This window comes from Vicia villosa, linkage group LG4 (assembly GCF_029867415.1).
Source record: "Vicia villosa cultivar HV-30 ecotype Madison, WI linkage group LG4, Vvil1.0, whole genome shotgun sequence".
Taxonomy (NCBI): Eukaryota; Viridiplantae; Streptophyta; class Magnoliopsida; order Fabales; family Fabaceae; genus Vicia; species Vicia villosa.
Window position 1 is genome coordinate 82,175,504 of NC_081183.1, and position 20,847 is coordinate 82,196,350.

At 37.1% G+C, this 20,847-nt stretch overlaps 1 long non-coding RNA gene across 1 annotated transcript; it reads right to left on the minus strand.

Moving 5' to 3' along the window:
• Positions 1–5,426: 5,426 nt before the first annotated feature.
• Positions 5,427–6,553, minus strand: LOC131599289 (uncharacterized). Its single transcript, XR_009282692.1, has 2 exons — positions 6,294–6,553; positions 5,427–6,204 (listed from the first exon to the last, which is right to left on the minus strand). It is a non-coding gene; the product is annotated as an uncharacterized LOC131599289 (long non-coding RNA).
• Positions 6,554–20,847: the final 14,294 nt, after the last annotated feature.

The following is a 20,847-nucleotide window of genomic DNA, read 5'->3' on the forward strand; positions in this document are numbered from 1 at the left end:
CAACCCTGCATTTTTATCATCCTCCACTCCCGTGACAAACTCCATAAACACCTCTAACCACCACAACCGATTTGGCATACTCTTTAGGCACCATGAAATCCACAAGGAATGTGTACAAGATCACCACTTCCGTTCGATGCAACTGAGAATCTTGAACAGCATAAACGTTTCTTCTCTTTAGATTACGTCAAGATTCAGAATTGTTGCGGATGTCGGAGTTCTGTGAAGATCGCAGTGGAGTTTGCTAATACTTCTCCAAAAGTGCACGCAGAAACTGAGTGTATTCCTCGGTGGACAAAAGCTTCAAACATATCTCATCATCTTCATCAATCATAGTAGAGGAGTTGCTGAGTTTCTTTTTCTCTCGAAGCTTTCTCGCGGCAACGACAGGTAAGTATCTTGAAAATATCTCGGCATGCTAGAACATTCATGTTAGGAGCATGTACATAGATTGCATCTGTGAACTCCTCACCACCGGGAGGCTGGACGATTAGCGTCAACTGTATGCGGTGGTTGCTTGTTGCATTATTGTTTGCTAGTTTTGGTTTTCCTTTGAATGGTTCTTGGTTTTGTTTCAATGCGTTTAAATTCCATGACTATGATTTGCGTGTGATTAAGAGTTGATTGGTATGCGTGGTCATAATTTTTGTGAGGTTCTCGAATGTTACGGTCTAAGAAATGTGGTTCGGATTGTGTTTTAGAGGAAGTGTTAATGAAAACGAAACTTAGATTCGAATTCAGTGCAAAAATTCGAGGGGAGAGGTGGTCTCGCTTTTCGTTTTCGAAGCTTGGCCGTTACCGGCGCCGCCATGCACTCGTCGGAAGAGACGATGAATAGTACCACAAAATACTATTCACGTGAGCTGCATGAGCTCTTTCATTTTTCTAAATGGATGAAGCCCTCGACGTGGCTCTTTGTCATTCGCTGAGTCCTTTTTGTCTTTATTCCTATTTCGTCCTTATTCTAATGATTGAGAGTAGCCGTGGCGGTATGTGATTGGTTGCAAGAGTTTTTGTCTTTTATGACTTAAGTATAGTATTGCCCCATTGATATCATAGTTGCATTGCATGTCACGTTGATACACCACATGGTTCACATAATAATCAACATGCTGCCATTAAATAATATAAAAATGAAATAAAAATGGAATAACAAAACAGTCTGGGCCTCAGCTTTTCTTTTCGCACCTCCTCTGATCAGGCCCATGCGCTGGTTAACATAGAATTAGTTCATTGCAAATTGCTTTTACACCCCTAGCTCTTAGGCAGAATTACATTTTATTTGAACTTGTTTCTCTTCTAACTTTTGATTCATGATCCAGTTTCCATTGAAATAAAAAATAAATAAAAATATGTTTTAGATAGTTTAATGTGTGTAGATAATTGTAATATTTTTCTAAGAATTTTAGGACTTATCTTAGTATTTTTAATGGACTATTTTCTAAAGTGTAGTCGATTTTGTTTCGGTTTAGGTACCTCGGGCGTTTAGGCTTGATTGAATAACTTGCAAACTGATTTTTTTCCACTTCTTTTTGTGTACATTCAGTAGAGGTATGTAGGATGTCATGTATCAAAGAGGAAGTCTTGATTCTAAATTTTGGTATGATTTTTAGGCTAGTTCCTTTAGCGTTCGATTATTGTGCGTTTGTGTACGTTTGTTGTTTGTTTTTGCCCGTAAATGATGATGCAATTGTACAATGCTTTTAATACTTTTTGAGGGCATTCCTAGGTTTGTTTAAGAGGTTTTAGGACCTGGAATTATATTTTTAAATCGTGTCTTCTTATTTTGCTCAAATTTCCTTTCTTACATGTAAATAACTTGTTTTTGGTTGACGATTGTATCGTAACTTGTCCGAATGACCTATAATTTTGTATGAAACTCCTTGGCATGATTTTGTGATTGTTTAGACACATATTAGAGGCTATTTGCTACTGACTTCCATCATTTGATACATCTTTCTAACTTCACTCCTAATTTGAACTCTATTAACTAGTTTTGACCTAGTTTTGTATAGTTTTGTTAGAACTTTGCTTGTTTCAAGTTAATTGACTAACATAGATTGGTATAAGGTCTTGGACCTATAAATGAACTAATTGCTACTGACTTTAAGCTTTGTTCATGTTTTTCATTTGCGTCTTGTTTCGATTAATGGATGTTTGTTCGCTAATTGTTAAGTGGCGATTTATGCGATACTTTGGTAACTCTTTGTGAATATTTTCGTGATGTCATGATGCTTTTGTGTTTGATTTAGGACACTTATTTCCTTGGTTTGCTACTGCCCTAGGGCTCTCTTCTCATCTTGTTGGAGTTGTAACTCCATTCTTTTGCCATGTTCCCTTAGACTCTTCCTTCTTTGTTAAGAGGAATCGAGATAGGTTAGGATAGTTATCCTTGACCTTAGGGCCATTAGACTTAGATTAGAATGAATTAGAATAGAGAATAGATTAGTTCCCCTTTGTTCATTCTTTTTCTTTTTTCAACTTTAAAACACTAATAAATAAAGATGCGAATCACATTAAGAAAGTGATAGAGAAATGAGTGGGATTCATTCCCTAATCTGTTTCTCAATCACTTAGTGGCATAGAAATGAGTGGGATTCATTCCCTAATCTGTTTCTTGGTCACTACTTAATGGGAGAGAAATGAGTGGGATTCATTCCCTAATCTGTTTCTCAAACATTAATTAATGGGATAGAAATGAGTGGGATTCATTCCCTAATCTGTTTCTTGAACATTATATAATGGGATAGAAGTGAGTGGGATTCATTCCCTAATCTGCTTCTCGATCATTATACATTTTTATGTGATTCGAATCGCAAAGTAAATCCCCTTAAAAAACACTCAACCAAAAACACTTAAAACATTTAATAAAGGCTCGAATTAAAACAAAGTGACGAAGTGGTGCGAAACCTTGTATTGGGTTTTGTTCATCATGTAGTTACATAAAAAACACAAACCCAAGTTCACTCTTTTGCCTTGTTAGGCGCTTAAGAACAAGTTAAGTCCTTTCCAAAACTAGGCGTATAAGTCTCCAAAGGTCGAGCATCGTGGATTGTGACCTTAACCTCTGTTCAACTAAAAAACACAAAACAAATGGAAACTATGGAGCCGAACTACGGTCGTTCTGATTCCTGAAAAGGATACGTAGGCATTGGGTCGCGGGGCCTAAGCGAACACACTTGTAAATAATTCCTTCTTTTCCCCGTATTTCCTTTGCATTCATTCGCATTTAGGTTTTAGACATTAGACACCCTTTAGATAGAAACAAACATAGGTGGATACCATCGAGTACGATGGGCGTGAGGGGTGCTAGCACCTTCCCCTTGCGTAACCGACTCCCGTTCCCTGTTTCTCTGGTCGAAAGACCTTGTCCTTGTTTCGAGTTAGGTTTTCTGATATTCCTTTCCCGCGATGGGATGAATATATTAGTGGCGACTCTGATTCCATTTTTTGCGGTAGCGACAGCTGGCGACTCTGCTGGGGAAGTTGCTGTTAGAACAAGATTTGTTCTGATCAATTATCTTAGTTTTGATGATAACAATAATATGAATTTTGCTTAAGACAATGTGGTACTCTAATCAAATGCAATTTCCTTTTCAGGAAATATATAAAGAGTATGCCTAATTCAGCGCTCAGAAGCTTTGTCTCAAAGGGTTCAGCATGCAACATCAGAACATGGTCTGGCAAGACATCAGAAGATGGTCGAAGCAGAATCAGAACATGGGTCTATGGAAGCATCAGAAGAACATGAGATCAGAAGCACTGAAGTTTTGATGGTATCACACTCAGAAGCACTTCAAGGTCAGAAGATCAGAAGATGCTTTGCACCAAGCTGTTTGACTCTGATGATATTCAAACGTTGTATTCACAAACATCAGATCAGAAGGAAGTACAAGTGGCAGGCTACGCTGACTGACAAAAGGAATGTTAGAAGCTATTAAAGGCAACGTCAGTAGACACATCGTGAACAAGGCTCGAGGTAGTTGACAAAAGCGTATAACATTAAATGCGATGCTGTACGGAACACGCAAAGCATTAAATGCACTCAACGGTCATCTTCTCAAACGCCTATAAATATGAAGTTCTGATGAGAAGCAAGGATGACGAATTTCTAACAATTAACTTGCTGAAACGCTGCTCAAACTAAAAGCTCAGAAACTTCATCTTCATCAAAGCTCACTACATTGCTGTTGTAATATATTAGTGAGATTAAGCTTAAACGTTAAGAGAAATATCACTGTTGTGATTATAGCTTTTAAGAAGCATTGTAAAACTCTTATTTGATTACATTAATTTGTAAGTAACTAGAGTGATCAAGTGTTGATCAGGATACTCTAGGAAGTCTTAGCTTGTGTCTAAGCAGTTGTAATTAGAGTGATCACGTGGTGGTCAGGATACTCTAAGAAAGTCTTAGCTTGTGTCTAAGCATTTGTTCCTGGAGTGATCAGGTTGTGATCAGGATACTCTAGAAGACTTAGTCGCGGACTAAGTGGAAAACCATTGTAATCTGTTGCGATTAGTGGATTAAATCCTCAGGTGAGGTAAATCACTCCGTGGGGGTGGACTGGAGTAGTTTAGTTAACAACGAACCAGGATAAAAATAACTGTGCATATTGTTTTTATCGTTCAAGTTTTTAAGACTACACTTATTCAAACCCCCCCTTTCTAAGTGTTTTTCTATCCTTCAATTGGAATCAGAGCGCCGGTTCTAAGGTGCAAACACTTAACCGTGTTTAGAAAAGATTCAGGAAGAGAAAAACGCTTCAGTAAAAGATGGCTGGTGAATCTCAAGCAAATCCAACTCCATCTACATCTGGCTCTGCTGAGAAATACAATGGTAACAATGGTTATACTAGACTGTCATACCCCAATTTTTGACCCTAAGATCCCGCATATCAGACTCTGTTTAAATCACATCAAGATCATTTATGAGGTTCTCTGACGCCTATTTCTTTTATAGCTCACCTACAGGGGAATCATCAGGCACCTTTTCTCGTATTTCTATTTATTTTTAATTATTATGTTTCACTAACCATTAATCAAAATTCAATAAAATATGTCTTTTTTATTTTTATTGCTTTATCATATAGGGTTTGAGGGTCAAATAGTTCAGGTGATGTTCCCAATCAGGTTTCATAGGTTTGAATTGTGGCGATGCTTGTCAAGTGGCTAAGAATTGATTCAACAATGTACATGATCAATCGACTGATGTGAAGTTCTTAAGCATTTATTTTGGTTCAAGAATTTGGTTTAAGAAGAAGCGCAAGCATGATTGTTAGAAATTCAAGGTTTCGATATCCTTTCTTATCAGAATCAAATTTCTCAAAATGCATCTCAAGTTCTTTTTATAAAGGATAATTCAAATGGATTTTAAGTCATATGGTTCATCTCTTCTTCAAAGTTCAAGTTATTAAAAGATGCGAGAATTCAAAGTGAATCATTGGAACCTTATTTCTTCAAGAGTCAAATTTACAAGACAATACAGATTTGCGCAATATTACAGATGAAATTGAGTTCATGTCTTTTTGAATCCTTCAATGCTCCAAGCTTCAATAAAAGGCTACGGTTCATCTTCAAATTATAACTCTCCATACCACACATATCATCATGAACACATGAAAAAGGAAATAGAGATGTGATTAGTAATGTCATCCATGAAGCATGTACAAGGTCTTAAGAGTCAACAACAATTGAAATCCTTATGCCCATTCCACAAAAAAACCGTGATAAACAACAAATGAACAAGTTCAAGGCCTATTCAAATTGCATACAAATCAGGCCCAAGGCCCTTTCCGGATTAACGGCAGAGACATTGCAAATAGAATATGGAAATTGGACTCTAACAAAAAAGAAAAAAGATGGGAATAATTCAGTGATGTTCGGATTTGGGCTGCAGAGCAAGATCCGATTTTTGTTTCCATAGCTTCTGAATCAAAATTCATCACTAGCCCAAATTCGCTCAACACAAATCCTGAACTCTGACTCTATATAAGGATTCAATGCACTGACACAAAGAGGACCTTTTTTTTTCAGAACTTTTCAGACTGACAAAATCAGAACAAATCATAAAATCACCTGAACTCCCTCGCCGGAAATCGCAACCACCGCACCGGAGTTCCAAATCGCCACCGTTCTTTGACTTCTTTGCCTCAAAAGGTTGAGAGTTACTCTCTGATAACGATTCCATCCTTTGATTGCTAATTCCTGTGATATTTACTTGAGTTTAGAACAAAAATCACAAGCACTTTCTCTTTAGATCTGTGCTTGTGAATTTATTTTCTGATAAAACTAACCTCGGATTTGAAACAAGGAGATGAAACCGAGTGAGATGATGTAAAAAAATTCGAGTTCTGAATTTTTTGACCTCCGGCCACCGCGCCGGAGGTGCTCCGTCTGCCATTCTCGTTGTCTCTCCGCCTGTGTTCTTAATGTGTGGCTTTACTAAACTTCTATTTCTTTTCTTTTTAATATGAATATGGCTTATTTGTGTTCTTATTGTGAGAGAGATGTTTCAAAGAATAAAAATAATAATGATGATGGTACTGTCACATGATGGAAGAGAGATTGGAGTTTGCTTTTTTTTCAGTCTCTTTTTCTTTTAGATTGTACCGTTTTTGCTGACGTAAACAGCATATATGGCCTTTTTTATTTTCTTTGTTTGTTTGCATCGAGATCCACGCCGGCGCCTATGGAGGTGACAAGTGGTCATCACCTACACTTGTCGACTCGCCTGAGAAGATGATACAAAAGTTGATTCTCTATACTTCTGCCTACTATATTTACAGTGTACTTTTGATCTGGACCTTCCGATGTCAATGCTGTGTTGAAGTTGACTAGATCAAATGGCTGAGATTTATTCTGCTTTATTTTATGTTACTATTTTCATTTTAATTAGTTTCTAACCTTTAGAAATTTATATTAATTCTATTATGAAAAAAAATTCACAAAAATATGTTTTATTATTTTATACCTTGTGTTTTTTTTATTAGTTTATTATTTTAATTTTTCTATTTCTTCTTCATCTATCCTTCTTTTTTCTTTGTCCCGAATCGATAAAAGATTAAAAAATGAAAGGAAGTCGTATGTGGTTGATTTGAATCCGAATTCATCCTTCCTCCATTATTAATCTTTATTTACTAACTTTGATAACATACTTGACAAGTTTCAAGATGGTTATCTTTAACAATTAACGACTAATTTTAATTTCCGCATTTAATTATATTGTCCTTTATATTTGTCGCTCTTATATTTTTTATATCATCCATCATATTTACTTTCTGCTATTTTTATTGTGTCCATTTGGACGTCATATTTATTCTCCGCTATTTTTCTTTTGTCCACTTGGACCGTACTTTACTTTTATGTTAAAACATTAATCAACAAGATGAAACCTAAAAACCACTTAAGGACCAATGGACTGTGGATTATTGTTTGACTGTTATTTTGCTCGTTATTTTTGTCTGGTTGGATTGCTGTTGTGATGTGTGTAGGTATCTCCTCGAAAAGTCTTTGAAGGTTAATTCCAAAGCACTAAGATAAGGATTTCGCCCATTTACAACCGTTACTCTGCCTGATTTCTGTCAGAAACTTATGTGATTCTTCGAAGATTTGCAAGTTCATTTGGGTCCCTAAGTGGTAATTTTGGTTTTGTGTTGGTAATCCAAAGGATGGGAACTCTTCCTTGACTCAATGTGTCAAGTGTCGACTTCTTATGTTGGTCAGATCGTTTTCCCTAAACTTTTATTTTCCTGCACTAGGATAGCCTCTTCATCTCCTCCCATTTCTTAAATTTTCAAAGTCTCCTCTCTTTTTCTAAAAAACTTCTTATGTTTGAAATCCCTTTTAAAATCTTCTTTAAAACTATATTTAGCCCTTGTTGGCATTTTCTTTCAAAAAGTAAGCACGATTAATCATTGTCATTAGTTGCGATGCCCCACGATTTTAATATTGATTGATACGACAAAATCTTTTCCACGTGAGAGAGCTAGTGGCATACTTGTCGATTTTATCCAAGTTGGCGCCCTTCTCTCATTTGTGACGCAAAGAATCAGTTTGTTCTCATGTTTAAGATCAATGGCTGAGTATTCGCCCCGACGATGATAAATGTGTTTATTCTTTTCAAACGTTTTTCCTTTTTAAAAGCGGAACTACATTAGCTCTGACTTCTCCATTGCACCGAGGAGGTATGTAGGCACAAGACATAGTCTTGCCGAGCTTATTTTAAAAATCAAACAAACCCTTTTCTTTCCGCACACAACATCTTTTTATAAACACAGATTTTCAAAAAAGGTTCCTGTGGAGTACCACAGATATGAGGGGTGCTTAAAACCTTCCCCTTGTATAATCAACACCCGTACCTAAGATCTCTTTTGTTTTAAAAACAAACTTTGGGTTTTTTCGTTCTTTTCCCATTTCCTTTGGAAACAATAAAGCGCGGTGGCGACTTTCACTGAAATATTGAGTCGAGTCAATTAATGGCTTCGATCTCAGATTTTCCCCGCTACAGAAAAATGGCGACTTCACTGGGGATACTGATCAAATTATTGGTGTATCTTTGTGTGTTAAGCCTATTTTTTGTTTATCTGTGTATATTATTATCAGTATATATTATTGTGTGCTTTGTTTGTTTTGTTTGTTCTTTTTATTTTGGTGCCTGGTGGTTTCTCTGTGTGAGATAAGTCCTATACCCGGACTTGCGTACATTAAGATAGGCGGTTGGTATAGTCATTTTGGCTCATGTGGAGTTATTCCTTCGTGAGCTGACTTGAGATCCACCACTCAGTGGAGGATGGCTTGGCTAAAGGTGATATTGTTGAACGAGTCAGTCGTGAAAGCATTGTTACTTTTGGTTGGGTCTGTAAAGCTGAGGACCTTAGAACCCCTTAATCCATCTTAGCCTTTTAGGACGTAGTGCGGAGACTAGTTGGGTGAAGTCCCAATTGGTTGTCACGCGATACTACACTCGAGCGAGTTTCTCTTTAGAATATTGTTGGTTGGTGAGTAAGTCACTTAAGCCGATAATATTCTCGAGATGGAATGCAGACCTTGGGAACTTTTAGAACCCGTTCTACAGGTACAAAAAACACCTTAGTACACACCTTGTGGTTGGGTAGACCCATGACTCCATGCTCGTGACGTCGAACTTTTGAACCTTGCTTGTGTGATTTTGTGTGACTTGATGTGCTCTTGATTGTGGTTGATGCATAAACCATGCATTCATGCATCCATGAAAACTCTTTTTCTTTTGGTTTTCAAGGAACTTAGAGGTCTTTCCTTGTAAACATCATAAGTTTCATCAAACTCAATGGATCTTGGGTGTTGATGGGGTGAAAACTCTAATCCACCAAAATGGATGATTGATTTTGATGATAACTTGATCGATACTTTGATCCTAGGTTTGAGTGTTTACAATTTTATATCTTATGTTCTTTAAACTCAAAAAATAAAAATACAAACCATTTGCATTTGCATTTCATGCATCATTCTGCATTTTGGTCTTACCTTCAAGAGTATTCCAGAAGCCTTATTCAGTGTTCCTCATACAGAACCAAGCTGTCTCACCGGTATAACACCCGAGCTAGTTACAAAAAGAAGATGGAAGGACTCGAGCAAGAGAACCGAGAGCTACGTGAAGAGGTTGTTACTTTGAGGTCAGGAGTGGAACGTCTCACTGCTCTAGTTGAGACACTAATGGCTGCTCAGAATCAGAATCAGATTCCTCCTCCTTTCAATGCTCAAGCTCAAGGTCAGTTGCAAGGTCAGACTACTGTGATTTCTGAGATTGTTTCTACGACAATTCCTGCAATCCCAACTACTGGTGCTACTCAACAACGTATGCCCAATGGGTATCCTCGGGGCATGCCTGAAGGCTATTTGTCTGCTCCTGAAATGACTCGTCCTCTGACTCCTATCATGGTCACTACACCTCCTTTTGTTCATACTAATCCTTTTGTTCCTGAGCCCATTTATCATAATGATGCACCGAGTGAGAGTGTTGGCATCTACGATAGAATGGATGGTTTTCAAGATCAGTTTGAAGAATTGCAGAAAGAGATGAAAGCCCTTCATGGGAAGGAATTGTTTGGGAAGAATGTGCATGATCTTTGTCTTGTTCCCAATGTGAAAGTACCTGCTAAGTTCAAGTTACCCGAATTTGAGAAGTATAAGGGAAACTCCTGTCCTCAGGCACATTTGGTGATGTATGTAAGAAAGATGTCCACTCACACTGATGATCAACGTCTGTTGATCCATTATTTCCAAGATAGTTTGACTGGAGCTGCTTCCAGATGGTATATGGGCCTTGATAGCACCCATATTCGCACTTTCAATGATTTAGCTGAAGCATTTGTTAAGCAATACAAGTACAATGTGAACATGGCTCCTGATCGAGATCAACTGAGAGCTATGATGCAGAAAGAAAAAGAATCATTTAAGGAATATGCTCAGAGATGGCGTGAAGTAGCCGCCCAAGTGATTCCTCCAATGGAAGAAAAAGAGATGACTAAGATTTTCCTGAAGACTCTTGGCTCATTTTATTATGAGAAGATGATTGCAAGTGCTCCTGTAGATTTCACTGAAATGGTGGGTATGGGTGTCAGACTTGAAGAAGCTGTGAGAGAAGGTCGTCTGGTTCAGAATGACAATGCAACTGGCAGTGTGAAGAAGTATGGCTCGTCTTTTCAGAAGAAGAATGAATCAGATGCTAGTGCAGTTTCTCATGGAAGGAATAGTCGGCCTAAAAGGGAAGCTCGTTATCAACCTCAACAAGTTGCGTCAATAAATCCCATTGTGAATGCATCTCCTGTAACTCCTGCATATTCGCAACAACAGAATCGACAAAATCAGTCTCCGCGAATGCCTAATTTTGATCCTATCCCTATGACCTACACAAAATTGTTCCCTGCTCTGATTCATAAGAATTTGGTTCAGACAAGGTCACCACCTCCTGTTCCAGAGAAGATTCCATGGTGGTACAATGCTGATGTTACTTGCGCTTTTCATCAGGATGCTCCCGGTCACAGTTTAGAAGATTGTTGGGCTCTAAAGGTTGAAGTTCAAAGATTGACTCGTGCTGGTATTTTGTCTTTCCGAGACGTTGGTCCTAATGTTCAAGCCAATCCTTTGCCAAAGCATGAATGAATCAATATTGGTGGTAACCCTGAAACTTGAAAGATGTTTCCTTCAGCACAAGTCCAGATGGAGAGAGTCTTTTCAATTTTTAGTATTCTTATTGATTTTCATTTGTAATATTTCTTGTTTTTCAATACATTGTTTGCATGTAGAAACTTGTTTGTGTTTGAATGCTAATGTTAATGCAATGATAATGTTTGTCTTGAAGTAATCCATTCGTTTCACTCATGTTTATTTGTTTTTTATGCATTATGATACCAAGTGCTTTTGCCAAACTCTTGCTTATGCAAAGATTGGAGGGAGGATGATGATCTAAAAACGCAAAATTTCTAGTTGTATGCTTTTGAATAAAACCCGGTTGATGATGTACAGGCATTGTTTCAAATTCCCAAACACCGGAGATATAAGGAAGATAATCCCTTGATAACCCCTTTGAGTCTTGGAGTAGGAGTTTCTTTTCTAAACGAAAAAACCCTAATTTTTCAACCTGGGGCAGGGTAGTCTTCAGTTAATTTGACCACGTGTTCATATTTCAAAAAAGATTTGTGCATCCAAGGGTCGAATACGTCATATCCACATCAAAGGTTGGATTATGTGAAACCACAATGGTTATCCATCGCGTATCAAAAGACTGGAAAATGTGAAACCACAATGGTTATCCTTCATCCGCCAAGGAACAAGGCAGTCACAACCCTCTCAAGAAGTTAAGACAAAGTCAATGTCACACGATTTGTTCAAATAAAAAGAATAAAAAGAAAAAAAAAAGAGAATAAAAAAAGAGAAAAAAGAAGAAAGCTCGCTAAGTCAAAAACTTGAAAACAAGTGACTTAGGCAAAAGTTAGAGCATCCCGCTGGACGACCAATTCAAAAGAATCAGTCCAGGCAAAAGTTAGGGAAAATAAAAGAAAAGTGAAAATGAAATAAAGTACTAAAAAAAAAAAGTCCTCATGAAAGAACAAATCTGTGTGAATGTAAACACGAAGACAAAAAGGGTGACTGCTACTCCAAGAAAGCTTCATTAGGTCCTTAATGGCACAAAATCCTTTTGAGAGAGGAACACTCATGTTGAGTTAACTGAATATAGGACTGGAGAACATCACGAAGTTGGGGTGGGCTAAATAAACTTTGAGCCTAAAAATCTTTTTTTCTGAAAACCGTGAACCAGGCCACGATACAACCCTCAAAAGTCCTAATTGAAGCAGGGTTTATTTTGAAAGCATACTTAAAACAAGAAAGCGTTCCTGACTCCTATCGGTTATGCTGAAAACTTGTGTTGGTATCATAGGCATACAAAAATCAATGTCATTCCTTAACCAGTGATTCGTTGACAAGGTTTTGTGACTTCCTTTCAATAAAACTTCAAGATTTACATAATTATTGCATTTTCATTATCATTCTCAGAATAAACATTTTTCTGCTTGTAAACATTTGTTTGACATCCATGAAGTTTACATCTGATCATCAGTAGAAAACTAAAACATTGTCAGGGGCATGTTGTTTTCCCAATATAATGCTTTTACAAGTCTGATTACCCATATGGGGCAAAGATTGAAGACTTTGTTGACCAATCAAATGTGACAAGTACAGCCAATCTGGGGCAGTTACGTCGAGATTCGACAAATCTCTCCAGGAATCTGTTGATCTGGGGCAGATTATTCCAAGTCTTTATGATTCCAAGGATATCTATGAATCCTCTTCAAGCAAGTTCCTCTCATAGACTATGTAGTATGGGGCATGTTGTGAATTAAAAGTTACCTTGATCACCTCATTAGCTTGAAGTACAAAGGTCGTTGGGATGATCAATCTAGAGTTAATTTCTTTTACTATGATGATAACTTCTTATTTCTCCTGCAAGTTCATAATGGTGATTTTCTCCAAGGAAATTTTCTCTGATCTCCCATATTAGAGTTTGCAAGGATGTGTTGTTCTATCCCTTTTGGTAGAAATTGATGATATGGTATCCCTCTTAGAGGTTGATAGTTCCCAAAGAGTTTGCTTGGTGTGCATCTCCAATAAGTTTTCCCTCAGTGCGGAGTTCACGTTGTTATCCTTTTAGTGGATTTATGGATATTTGAACTTTGAATTTGAATTTTCCACTTAGTTAGTAGCTTTCTCTTGAGCCTTGTAGCAAGATTTTGTTCCTCCAACGACCTCGGTTTATCTACAATTGAATCCTCAGCCGTGTTCCTAGCATGGATCTTCAGAAGAATGTCTTTTGGTATCTCCAACTTTTTGAGATTCACCAAGTGTCTGTTGTATTGTGATGTCTTGTCACTTCCTAGTATTTTTGTATTTGTTTTGTCAGCATATACATGACATTCATTCATTCATTCATTCATACATACAACATGCATAAAAAAATTAAAAAGAAAAATATATTCATATCCATTTTGCATTTCTTAATGTTTTGATTCATTCTCTTTGATTCCTCAAAATACATGATCTCTTTCCATTAGAGTTTCTACCTTAAGCAGAAAGTGTTTATCCTTTCTAATTCCCCACAGAGTTTGTTCCTCGTGGAAGAATTTTGCTTCAGTGTTCCTCCTCAGCTCATTTGTCAGGATGGAACTAATCCTCATTTGAGTTCATTCCTCATTTTCCAGAGTCTTGTTTGGACGTTTCTATCCAGTTTATTCATGGAGTTGAACTTTGATCTCTTGAAGTACTATGTTGGAACATCTCTAGGATGAGAAGCCTAGATCGAGAAGGCATTTATTTTGCACCTCTTGAGGATTTTGTTTTCCTTAACAATGGAGAATCTGTTTATGATTGATATCAGATATTGAAATATTTATTTTCCATCAGTGTTAGAATTTGTGCTTGAAAGCAAGGGGCAGGTTTTGACTTTGAGCAACTTATGTTATCCCCATCATGTTTTGGTTGACAACAAATGGAAGCCTCTTTATTTGAGCAAGTTTGTATATCTTCACGTATCAATCTTATTTTCAAAGCAAGTGATAATCTCTCAGGCTTTATGAACTTCTTGATCCAAGTGGAAGAAGCTCAGCAAATGGCAAGTCCCTTCATCAGAAGTGACAATTTGCATCCTAATGGAAGAAGCTCAGAAAATGGTAAGTCCCTTCATCAGAAGTGACAGTTTGCATCCAATTCCTTTTCTCAAGCCACGTCCTTGATTAAAGAAGAAGTTGATCCCTATTCTTAGCGGCAACTTATTATTCTCAGCAGCTTATCGTCAACTATTGAGGCGGTAATTCATCTTCTTCTACCTTCAACTATTGAGTTGGTAGCTTATCGTCAACTATTGAGGCGGTAATTCATCTTCTTCTACCTTCAACTATTGAGTTGGTAGCTTATCGTCAACTATTGAGGCGGTAATTCCCGCATCTTCAGTAAACGTTGATGTTCAGAAGAAGTTCCCTGCATCTTCCAGTAAAAGTTGATGTTCAGAAGAAGTTCCCTGCATCTTCCAGTAAAAGTTGATGTTCAGGTGATGCTATTCCTGCATCTTCAGTAAACGTTGATGTTCAGAAGAAGTTCCCTGCATCTTCCAGTAAAAGTTGATGTTCAGAAGAAGTTCCCTGCATCTTCCAGTAAAAGTTGATGTTCAGATGAAAATTCCTGTACCTTCAGTAAAAGTCGGTATTCAGGTGATGCTATTCCTGCATCTTCAGTAAACGTTGATGTTCAGAAGAAGTTCCCTGCATCTTCCAGTAAAAGTTGATGTTCAGATGAAAATTCCTGTACCTTCAGTAAAAGTCGGTATTCAGGTGATGCTATTCCTGCATCTTCAGTAAACGTTGATGTTCAGAAGAAGTTCCCTGCATCTTCCAGTAAAAGTTGATGTTCAGATGAAAATTCCTGTACCTTCAGTAAAAGTCGGTATTCAGGTGATGCTATTCCTGCATCTTCAGTAAACGTTGATGTTCAGAAGAAGTTCCCTGCATCTTCCAGTAAAAGTTGATGTTCAGATGAAAATTCCTGTACCTTCAGTAAAAGTCGGTATTCAGATGATGCTATTCCTGCACCTTCAGTAAAAGCTGGTGTTCAGAGAAGCCTTTGTATCTACATCTTCCAGTAAAAGTCGATGTCAAGATCTTTTTCTACCTTCAGTAAAAGCTGGTAGTCCACCTTCAGTAAAAGTCGGTGTTTTCTTTTGTATCCACATCTTCCAGTAAAAAGTGGATGTTGAGATTCTTTCCTACCTTCAGTAAAAGTCGGTAGTTCACCTTCAGTAAGTTGGTGTATTCTTTCATCTTTAGTGAAAGATGATGCTTTAACCTTTTTGGTGCGGAATGTTTTCCCCATTGAAGTTTCTTTTTCCAACAAAGTCTCGTTCCCCCAGCGGAATCTGTTTTCTTTCCCCAGTGGTGTCTCGTTTCCCTCTCATGAAAGTCATGTGCATTACATTCATAATCATAAGCATTGCATGGCATCTTAGGGTCAAAATTGTGTATTCTGTATTTAAGTCTCTTCAATCACGTCGAGACGAAGATTTCAATCTTCATATCTCCGGATAGAAGAAACTTAAATAGGGGCATCTGTCATACCCCAATTTTTGACCCTAAGATCCCGCATATCAGACTCTGTTTAAATCACATCAAGATCATTTATGAGGTTCTCTGACGCCTATTTCTTTTATAGCTCACCTACAGGGGAATCATCAGGCACCTTTTCTCGTATTTCTATTTATTTTTAATTATTATGTTTCACTAACCATTAATCAAAATTCAATAAAATATGTCTTTTTTATTTTTATTGCTTTATCATATAGGGTTTGAGGGTCAAATAGTTTAGGTGATGTTCCCAATCAGGTTTCATAGGTTTGAATTGTGGCGATGCTTGTCAAGTGGCTAAGAATTGATTCAACAATGTACATGATCAATCGACTGATGTCAAGTTCTTAAGCATTTATTTTGGTTCAAGAATTTGGTTCAAGAAGAAGCGCAAGCATGATTGTTAGAAATTCAAGGTTTCGATATCCTTTCTTATCAGAATCAAATTTCTCAAAATGCATCTCAAGTTCTTTTTATAAAGGATAATTCAAATGGATTTTAAGTCATATGGTTCATCTCTTCTTCAAAGTTCAAGTTATTAAAAGATGCGAGAATTCAAAGTGAATCATTGGAACCTTATTTCTTCAAGAGTCAAATTTACAAGACAATACAGATTTGCGCAATATTACAGATGAAATTGAGTTCATGTCTTTTTGAATCCTTCAATGCTCCAAGCTTCAATAAAAGGCTACGGTTCATCTTCAAATTATAACTCTCCATACCACACATATCATCATGAACACATGAAAAAGGAAATAGAGATGTGATTAGTAATGTCATCCATGAAGCATGTACAAGGTCTTAAGAGTCAACAACAATTGAAATCCTTATGCCCATTCCACAAAAAAACCGTGATAAACAACAAATGAACAAGTTCAAGGCCTATTCAAATTGCATACAAATCAGGCCCTAGGCCCTTTCCGGATTAACGGCAGAGACATTGCAAATAGAATATGGAAATTGGACTCTAACAAAAAAGAAAAAAGATGGGAATAATTCAGTGATGTTCGGATTTGGGCTGCAGAGCAAGATCCGATTTTTGTTTCCATAGCTTCTGAATCAAAATTCATCACTAGCCCAAATTCGCTCAACACAAATCCTGAACTCTGACTCTATATAAGGATTCAATGCACTGACACAAAGAGGACCTTTTTTTTCAGAACTTTTCAGACTGACAAAATCAGAACAAATCATAAAATCACCTGAACTCCCTCGCCGGAAATCGCAACCACCGCACCGGAGTTCCAAATCGCCACCGTTCTTTGACTTCTTTGCCTCAAAAGGTTGAGAGTTACTCTCTGATAACGATTCCATCCTTTGATTGCTAATTCCTGTGATATTTACTTGAGTTTAGAACAAAAATCACAAGCACTTTCTCTTTAGATCTGTGCTTGTGAATTTATTTTCTGATAAAACTAACCTCGGATTTGAAACAAGGAGATGAAACCGAGTGAGATGATGTAAAAAAATTCGAGTTCTGAATTTTTTGACCTCCGGCCACCGCGCCGGAGGTGCTCCGTCTGCCATTCTCGTTGTCTCTCCGCCTGTGTTCTTAATGTGTGGCTTTACTAAACTTCTATTTCTTTTCTTTTTAATATGAATATGGCTTGTTTGTGTTCTTATTGTGAGAGAGATGTTTCAAAGAATAAAAATAATAATGATGATGGTACTGTCACATGATGGAAGAGAGATTGGAGTTTGCTTTTTTTTTCAGTCTCTTTTTCTTTTAGATTGTACCGTTTTTGCTGACGTAAACAGCATATATGGCCTTTTTTTATTTTCTTTGTTTGTTTGCATCGAGATCCACGCCGGCGCCTATGGAGGTGACAAGTGGTCATCACCTACACTTGTCGACTCGCCTGAGAAGATGATACAAAAGTTGATTCTCTATACTTCTGCCTACTATATTTACAGTGTACTTTTGATCTGGACCTTCCGATGTCAATGCTGTGTTGAAGTTGACTAGATCAAATGGCTGAGATTTATTCTGCTTTATTTTATGTTACTATTTTCATTTTAATTAGTTTCTAACCTTTAGAAATTTATATTAATTCTATTATGAAAAAAAATTCACAAAAATATGTTTTATTATTTTATACCTTGTGTTTTTTTTATTAGTTTATTATTTTAATTTTTCTATTTCTTCTTCATCTATCCTTCTTTTTTCTTTGTCCCGAATCGATAAAAGATTAAAAAATGAAAGGAAGTCGTATGTGGTTGATTTGAATCCGAATTCATCCTTCCTCCATTATTAATCTTTATTTACTAACTTTGATAACATACTTGACAAGTTTCAAGATGGTTATCTTTAACAATTAACGACTAATTTTAATTTCCGCATTTAATTATATTGTCCTTTATATTTGTCGCTCTTATATTTTTTATATCATCCATCATATTTACTTTCTGCTATTTTTATTGTGTCCATTTGGACGTCATATTTATTCTCCGCTATTTTTCTTTTGTCCACTTGGACCGTACTTTACTTTTATGTTAAAACATTAATCAACAAGATGAAACCTAAAAAACACTTAAGGACCAATGGACTGTGGATTATTGTTTGGCTGTTATTTTGCTCGTTATTTTTGTCTGGTTGGATTGCTGTTGTGATGTGTGTAGGTATCTCCTCGAAAAGTCTTTGAAGGTTAATTCCAAAGCACTAAGATAAGGATTTCGCCCATTTACAATCGTTACTCTGCCTGATTTCTGTCAGAAACTTATGTGATTCTTCGAAGAGTTGCAAGTTCATTTGGGTCCCTAAGTGGTAATTTTGGTTTTGTGTTGGTAATCCAAAGGATGGGAACTCTTCCTTGACTCAATGTGTCAAGTGTCGACTTCTTATGTTGGTCAGATCGTTTTCCCTAAACTTTTATTTTCCTGCACTAGGATAGCCTCTTCATCTCCTCCCATTTCTTAAATTTTCAAAGTCTCCTCTCTTTTTCTAAAAAACTTCTTATGTTTGAAATCCCTTTTAAAATCTTCTTTAAAACTATATTTAGCCCTTGTTGGCATTTACTTTCAAAAAGTAAGCACGATTAATCATTGTCATTAGTTGCGATGCCCCACGATTTTAATATTGATTGATACGACAAAATCTTTTCCACGTGAGAGAGCTAGTGGCATACTTGTCGATTTTATCCAAGTTGGCGCCCTTCTCTCATTTGTGACGCAAAGAATCAGTTTGTTCTCATGTTTAAGATCAATGGCTGAGTATTCGCCCCGACGATGATAAATGTGTTTATTCTTTTCAAACGTTTTTCCTTTTTAAAAGCGGAACTACATTAGCTCTGACTTCTCCATTGCACCGAGGAGGTATGTAGGCACAAGACATAGTCTTGCCGAGCTTATTTTAAAAATCAAACAAACCCTTTTCTTTCCGCACACAACATCTTTTTATAAACACAGATTTTCAAAAAAGGTTCCTGTGGAGTACCACAGATATGAGGGGTGCTTAAAACCTTCCCCTTGTATAATCAACACCCGTACCTAAGATCTCTTTTGTTTTAAAAACAAACTTTGGGTTTTTTCGTTCTTTTCCCATTTCCTTTGGAAACAATAAAGCGCGGTGGCGACTTTCACTGAAATATTGAGTCGAGTCAATTAATGGCTTCGATCTCAGATTTTCCCCGCTACATAGACCACCAGTATTTGATGGTGAAAACTTTGAATACTGGAAAGATAAACTGGAAAGTTACTTTCTTGGTCTAGATGCTGATCTATGGGATCTTCTGTTGGATGGTTACAAACATCCGGTTAAAGCTACTGGTGTAAGGCTCACAAGAAGCGAAATGAATGATGATCAAAAGAAAGATTTCAAGAATCATCACAAATGCAGGACTGTTTTGCTGAATGCTATCTCTCATGCTGAGTATGAGAAGATATCTAACAGGGAAACGACCCATGACATATATGAGTCCTTGAAGATGACTCATGAAGGAAATGCTCAAGTCAAGGAGACCAAAGCTCTTGCACTAATCCAGAAGTATGAAGCCTTCAAGATGGAGGATGATGAAGACATTGAAAAGATGTTTTCAAGATTTCAAACTTTGACTGCTGGATTGAGAGTTCTCGACAAAGGCTACACCAAGGCTGATCATGTAAAGAAGATCATCAGAAGTTTGCCCAAAAGATGGGGCCCAATGGTGACTGCATTCAAGATTGCCAAGAATCTAAATGAAGTCTCTTTGGAAGAGCTTATCAGTGCCTTGAGAAGCCATGAAATTGAGCTGGACGCAAACGAGCCTCAGAAGAAAGGTAAGTCTATTGCATTAAAATCTAATATTAAATGCACTAACGCTTTTCAGGCTAGAAAAGAAGATCCTGAAGAATCAGAATCTGAAGAAGAAGATGAACTGTCCTTGATCTCCAGAAGGCTAAATCAACTCTGGAAGAACAAGCAAAGGAAGTTCAGAGGCGTCAGAAGTTCAAAGAAATTTGAACGTGGAGAATCTTCTGATGACAGAAGATTTGACAAGAAGAAGGCTGTCTGCTATGAGTGCAATGAGCCTGGACATTACAAGAATGAGTGTCCAAAACTTCTGAAAGAAAATCCCAAGAAGAAGTTTCATAAGAAGAAAGGTCTTATGGCAACCGGGGATGAGTCAGAAGATGATTCAGACTCTGAAGATGAGCAGGCTAACTATGCGCTGATGGCGACAGAAGATGACGGATCAGAATCTACATCAGAATCAGATTCTGAAGAGGTATTTTCTGAACTTACTAGAGATGAGTTAGTTTCCAGTCTAACAGAACTTCTGGAATACAAGTCTCAAATTAGTCTCAAATACAAAAAGCTGAAAAAGCTATTTGAATTTGAAACAAAGAAGCTTGAGTTGGAGAATTCTGAATTAAAAGAAAAACTTTTAAAATTATCCAATAATGTTGGATCTCCTTCTGATTCAGAAAAATCCACTCCTAGTCTAAACCATATTCTGAAAGAATATGATTTAAGTTTCAGGAAGTTCTTATCTAGAAGTATTGGCAGAAGTCAGCTAGCTTCTATGATATATGCTGTGTCTGGAAACAAAAGAGTCGGCATTGGTTTTGAGGGTGAAACCCCATACAAACTTGAACCTGTTGATAAGATGAAAATCACATACAAGCCATTGTATGATCAGTTCGAGTATGGCCACTCACATGATATTAGGCACACATCACATGCACAAAGCTTTCACGTTACACACACCAAAAAGCATGTGACACA